Consider the following 7,301-nt stretch of genomic DNA (forward strand, 5'->3'; position numbering starts at 1 on the left):
CAAATCATTCAGTCAAAGTACCATATATGCATTATTTGAATGTTACCTCCACTTGAAAACGTACAGTAAGATACTCATTTTTTCGTTTACATACCATTTCAAATGCATTTTATGTATTTTGGGGTGGGTTGGAAAACACATGCATCGTTATATGTTTAGTATTGCTTAGTATTTAGTAATGATGGACATTATACGTGGAGTGGGTGTTGTGAACGTATCTAGGACCCTATTTAAATATTCCCGATTCATGCCCTTATGTGGTTATAACAAATCATATCCTTATAAAGGCATAAGAATCATATCCATATTTAGTCATAGCCAATGCAGTCCAAATACGGCAAGGCTACTCCCATAGACTCCTAGAAAGTACAACGCGTTCTTTAAACAAACCAAGCCTCCAGCAGCCCGGGAATTCCCCCTGCTTTTGTTTTGATTTGTACAAGAACTCCTGGAGTCCAGAAAGAACTGTAAGGGGCAGATTTATGAGGCACTTGCGCCACGTTTACGCCGCTTGTGCGTCACGCAAGGCGGCGTAAACGTGGCGCATCCCTACGAACGATTTACAACGTGACGCATCTAGGCAGATGCGTCACGTTGTAAAGCCCTGCGCCGCTTGTGGGCGTTCCGGCGCAGGGTGGGCGTTCCGGGGCAGGTGCGCCTCGCAAAAGTGGCTGAGTGAAATCTATAAGATTTCACTCAGTCACTTTCAGGCCAATGCTGCGTCAAAAGCCTGCGCCTGCTTGAAGCAGGCGTAGGTCTTGACGCAGCATTGTTAAGATGGGGCACCCCCGAGCCTTGCTGGAGCTGCGTCGCGCTTGCGACGCAACTCCAGCAATGCGCCACCTTTACGGCACAGATGCGTCACGCATCTGTGCCGTTTTTGCCCCATGGTGCGCCTCATTATAAATGCGGCACACCATGGGTGGCGGAGCTGTGGCGCACTGTGGCGCACATTAACTGGCGCATCCCTGGGGATGCGCCAGTTAACATAAATCTGCCCCTAAGTTCTTAGTGACGTCTTATGTCCAACCTTACGTCAAACTCGGCACCTTCCAGGTATAAATATACCAGCATCTGCCTTAAGCAAACACACGGTGGTTTGGAGCAGATCGGCTATCTACTTACCCGAAGCCCAGCAGTAATGAGTGCCGAAAGAAGCCGACCCTCCCATTGACGCACTGAGAGAGACGCTGTCTTTTCTCCTGCCGAGAAATCCAGCTCCAGTGTTTCCAGTCACCCTTGCGGGTTGCTGGGAGATCAAGTCCTGAGAAAGAGATACAAGACCTCATTCATTCTATAACCAAGGTACGGAGCTGATTAGATCCTTAGAGAATTCTTGATTCAGATTCTTGGCAAAAACTAACTTAACTTAAACTGCAGCTCACTTACTCCTTCCCGCGTACTAGGCTTAGATTAGGTACACCGGGGTAGGCGTATCTTAGAAGCACCAGTTGAGTATGTTTAGTCAATGATTTTATGTATGTATATATTTTATCCATTTTAAGTATCTTATGGCTTAGAAACCATATAAATGCTTTTACAGTATTATTTCATAATTCTCCTATTACTGTACTGTTAGAAGGGGCGATCTCAGAGGGCCAGGTTGTGCTCACCCGACCACCCCAGGACACACCTCTCCCACAGATATTGCCGAGTCTTATCGTGAGGTCCCCACCGGGGAGGACTTCGAGTCTAGGATCGTACACACTGAGCTCACACCACACTCATGAACGGACACCACACCATAGGTATTCAGTATTAAGTTCTTTATCAAACAGTAAGAAGAATCGGCACTCTTATGTACAAGGGATCGTAAGGTCTCTAGGAATTCGGGAAGAGGGAAGCGGGACAGTCTTAGCCTTTCGGCCAGTACGAAGCGTACCCTGCGCACAGCTCTCAATCCTCGAGCCGGGGGATACGGAAGATGATGGTCGTACTAGCTACTTCACTCACGCCGAGTCGGCTCCGGTCGTGATGGTGGCGTCGATGGTCCAGCCGGACCAGAGTACTCCTCGAGCCGCGACAGCGTCAGCAGGGCTCGATCCGGAGAAGTTCTTGCGGAGCCGCGACAGCGTCAGCAGGGCTCAGATGGTTCAGTTCAAGCTCGAGCCGCGACAGCGTCAGCAGGGCTCCGAGGTCTTTGAGAGGACGAGCCGCAACAGCGTCAGCAGGGCTCCGATGGTTCAGTTCCGGGTTCGAGAAGGAGCCGCGACAGCGTCAGCAGGGCTCAGCGATTCAAAAGGTTCAGTTCTCCTCAAGGTCAGCCGCGATCAGATCAGCAGGGCTTTCTTGTCCAGGATACAACTGCCCGCTAGTTGTGATGCGGGCCTTGATATATTCCAGTGGCCCTTTGATGTCCGGACCCTCGCAGGTAGGGGTCTCAGGCCTTGGGGGCTGGCCGTTGGGGAGGTCCGGCGGTTGGCTCTGTGATCCTTTGAAGATGCGTCCGGGAATTCCCAGACACCCAGCAGGTCTGGAGCCAGCCCTCAGGGAGTCCAGAGGTGCAATCGAAACTGGCCCACAGGGGAGAGCAAAAGGTGTGACAACTACCAGTCTCTCGGGGGAGGCCGGAGGTGCCATCGAAACTCCCTGGCTTATCTCACTCGGGGAGTCCTCTACCCCCCAGCCGGGAGTGGTGCGCCTTGGAGTTTAGGTTTCGCTGGGGCCGGGGTCATGCTAGGCCCCAGGAGTCAGGGGTTTCTGGGAAGGAAAAATGGCCGCCGGCCTTGTGGGGCATGTATGTTCTGGCCACTCGGAGCCGGGAGCGGGACGGGACCTGCGGGGCTGGTCGTGTATTACGGGGTTTGGGCGTACAGGGAGCAGGACGACCAGGGGACTTCGGGTGCAGGGCTACGCTAATGGGGCGCTGAGGAACGGGGGGAACCACGCCACGAGGCCAGGTCCAACATGTACGCACTTTACTTCATGATAAGTATTGCAGTTGTGGCAATTCACTTCTCTTGCATGAGAAAGAGGACTGCTCAATAAATAACAACTTTTATTGAAAACGCCCGTCTCTCTATTTCTCTGCACTCCTGGTGAAACTAAGCATGCACGATTGAGTGAGTGAAATAGCTGTCTATTGTTTTCACACGACTCTGGAGATATACTCCTTGTTCTGGAGGGAGCAAAGTTGTCATGTTTATGCGGTTGTCAGAAACTAATCCCTTCTTGTCTAATCAGGAAAGTTAACTCCTTCCTGTTCATTCGAGAAAGTTTCTAGTGACCACTGAGCTAGCTGGCATTCATAATTAAGTCTAACATATTCAGTAGAGACCTAGTCGACCTCAGTCCTACGTCTAAACTATCCTTTATGTAATTCCAATGCGCAGAGCCTATTGGGAATATAGGAACTACACTACAGGAGCAAGAATGCATGGTGCCATCCGACAGTTGATCTACTAAAGTACACTTTCTTTCAGTGGTTTGTAATTCTGGAAGAGATTTATTTTGTTTCATGGCGCTAAATAGTGGGTAGCACGTATTGACCTCTGCATCATTCCGCGTAGGACCAATCGTGTTCTGCCTTCCTTCTCTAGCGCGTTTTTTTTGCCTTTTTGTTAAGACTTGAGTAAAAACGGTTTTGGGTTTCATCGCAATAGATTCTTCTCCACTGTTCGATAAGTGGATCAATGACACGTCGTTTAGGATTTCATGTATATTTTCACAAATTAACTCATTCGATTGCCCAACCTGTTGCTCACAGATGTCGTTTTTTGGTAGATTTACTATTGACTGTAATTTCTCTTGCATATGTTCCGGTGGGTTTTTCTCTAAAGTTGGCTTGTACTTTATTTCTTTCAATATATCAATTAATATAGCCGGTAATGTACTTAATTTATCTATTATTTGATCACATTTACAGATACATTGCGATCTGTACTCTCAGGTGGTTGGAACTTCTTCAATTGATTGGTCAGTATATCTATTTTGGTATTAATACTAAAGACGTGAGTTGCCATAATATTCATAAGATCAATCTGGACGTCCAATTTATCTGATTGCATATTTAATACTGATATCGATGTTTGCAAGGTGTTTAACACCTTGGGAGCTTCGTAAATAAACCTCCCCAGTGCTGCGCTGTCCATTATCCAGTGCTGAATTGGACGTCCAGCGGTCGCACGCAGCACTGGGGAGGTAGTGCCCGTGACGACCGTTGGCCGACGGCAGCACTTAAAGGGTTAATAATGAAGAATGTAAAGAAGATAAGTTATCTATCTCCATTTGGTTGGTATATTCTTTTGGCTTACTTGCATAGAATCCTACTGCTTTCGGATTATCCTGCTGAAGCGCCGAAGTACTTAAACTAATTTCTGTTTGAATTTCGGATTGATCAATTTGATCCTGCCTTGTATTGCCTAGCGGACCATATGGTGAATCACATTTACCTCCGTAGAAATCTGGGTAGAACAATGACTTGATATTTCTATAATTGAGGAAGGATCTTGATTCAATACCAATAGCCCTTATTGCAGACGTTTTTTTCCCATCTTTTTGCTTTGTAGATTCTATTTGCATATTTACGGGGGTAATTACCGAATTTGGTTGATTTGATGTTTTTATTTCCAATTCTTCAACCAATTCCTCCATCTCCATTATTAATGTTGAGTGTAACCATGAGGTTGAAGCCTTTATATCACACGAAGTTACAAGGGGATCATGGCATTGATTATCCTGTATTTGGTTGTTCCTGTTTGATGTTGAATGGAAATGCTCCGATATTTTAAGTTTGTAAGTTGTTGCTATATCGTCCTGTTGCGGATTTCTTTTATCATCAGATTTCATATTCAGATCAATGCATATTGGCTTAGTGTCTCTCAAGTCATTCTTGTTATTATTTACTGAATGTATAATTGCCTGTACAATTGTTTTTTTTGCACTTTTCGTTTGGGGGATTGTTGGTGAATTTTTCTCATTTCTTAGCTCCGTTGTTATTTGATCCGTTATTCCCACACTTTCGTTATATCCGGGCACTATGTGAGTTGCCGTTACATGAGGTACTTGAAGTGGAACTTCTTGCAATTCAGCATCATTTAGTTTTTGTGGAGCAAGGGGTGTAAGCAAACCCTTTATGTTCCCTGTTTCCGAAAAGATGGCTGCTGCTAGGTCTTTCAGAAAGAAAAATGTGCTTATTTTTTGTTCCGGCCTCTTGTTTTTCCCAGGATTAGTTTCCATTTGAGATGGTGTTGAGGAAGGATAATTTCCTGTCCCTTGGGGTCTTGTTGGAGATGTCCCCCTTGTTGTAGTTGAGTTTTTTTCTGATTTGTTTTGTTTATGTGTTTTTTGTAGGGGGGTCACCTGCCTGACCCGTCCTGATCTCATTTCACTTGAATCTCTCTTCTGGTGTACCACCTCTTCGGAGTCACTGTCCGTGATTTCCTGTGTCTGCTTTAGCAAGTTATGTCCCGCTGGCAGACTCCTCGGTGTGCCCTGAAAGCTGAGGATCTGATGTGAAGGAAAAAACTAATACCCACGCTCCGTTCTACAGTGCTATACAATAGCTATAGTACAGCAAGCAGTAGAATGCTTCAAATTGTAGACTGATGCTTAACCCAAAGTTCCAATTCACTTCAGCGAAAATCAACAGTTGATTATACTTAAAACATACTGATTATACTTAAAACATACTCTTACATTTCAAATGAGCTGGCTTGCAATTTTTTGCTAATCACCACTGAATCTGGAATAATGGTGTTTTTGCCACAAATTTGCCTCACATTTGCGGGTTGTATGTGGAGGCACGTGCTCACGCAGACCTCATGCAGCCCTCTTTGCTCTCAGTGATTCACCTCCGTAGTTACTGCCCACACTGACTCCTTCAGCTGCGTCTACTCCATGCTCGGCGTTATATCTCCAAACTTTATGATCATCAGAGTATTTTTAACATGGGAGGATGGGGGGAATTAGTTTCCTTTATGCACCCGGCCTGGGGCGGAGTAATGTAATTAATCCATCTATTACCAAAGATCTTCCTAGAGCACCAAGGCACACACAGCACCACTCCAATCCCTATCCCTTACACTGATGGCTTCCTTGGTTCCATCAATGCGTGAGAAAAGGTGGGAGAAAGGGTGCAAGAGAGTAGAAAAGCAAGGGAGCAAGGGAGTAGAAATGAGCCGCTACCCCTACCGGCTCTCCTCCAACTTGCCGCTCTCTTCGCTCTCTTCACTCGCTCCAGCAATGCCAAAAAATTCCCACGCTGCAATGCCCAAAAAGTCTCACGCTGCACAGCGGTTTTCTCACCTCTGGCTACCGGCTCCAGCTCCAGCTACCGGCTCCTGGCAGGCACGGCTCCTTACGCCACCATCTCTAACTACCGGTCCTGCGGTCGCGGCTCGTCGCTCCGCACACACTTCAGGTCGCACTCCACGCATTGCACCCCACATGGCAACTTCTCCCCTCCTGCAGTCCCCTCCTGCGGTCGCGGCTCCTTGCACAGCACCGCACACTTCTGGTCCTGCGGCTGTAGCCGCGGCTCCTTGCACCGTACGCCACACGCCGTCTGGTACTGGCGGCTGCTCTGGCTCCTGCCGGTCACGTCTCAACAGACGCACACGCTCGCCGCTTGCCGGCTTCTCTCTCTCTCCAGGCTCTGGCCTCCTCTTCCACCAATGGATGAAGAGAGCTGACCCAAAGCCTTTCTATATAAATATGTAAACATGTTCTAATGTATGTGTTTTTTATCACACAAGGCTGGTGAAACAGCTGGAGCTGTCTCTAAGCCTTACCTAACAAGCATTGGAAATGCAATAGGTCTCGGATTTATTTGAGTTAGAGCTAATGGCATTGTAAATGGCAATGTCTTTTAGCCATGTGTTATTGAGTGTATGCATGTGGTGTGTAGTGGAATTATGTGGGTTGGACTGGAATTGTAGCAATAGTTGCATGCTGCGCTTTAGATGAATATGTTTAAAAGTAAAGTGCACCATACTGCGATTGCTACAATAGTTAATTGTGGATGCGTTAACACTTGATGTGTGCACTGATCGCTGGTGGTGGGTGTGCCTGATGAAAGCGTGCACTGCCGGCTGGAGGTGTGTGTGCCTGGTGGAAGCGTGCACTGACGGCTGGTGGTGTGTGTGCCTTGTGAAAGCGTGCACTGACGGCTGGTGGTGTGTGTGCCTGGTGAAAGCGTGCACTGACGTCTGGTGGTGTGTGCCTGGTGGAATCCTGCACAGACGACTTATGGTGTCTGTGTCTGGTGAAAGTTTGCACTGACGGTGTGGTTGTGTGTGTGTGTGTCCTTGCGTGTGTGGTTGCATGTGTGGTTGTGTGTGGTGGTGAGTGTGTGGTGGTGA

Source organism: Lissotriton helveticus, chromosome 9 (assembly GCF_964261635.1).
Source record: "Lissotriton helveticus chromosome 9, aLisHel1.1, whole genome shotgun sequence".
NCBI lineage: Eukaryota > Metazoa > Chordata > Amphibia > Caudata > Salamandridae > Lissotriton > Lissotriton helveticus.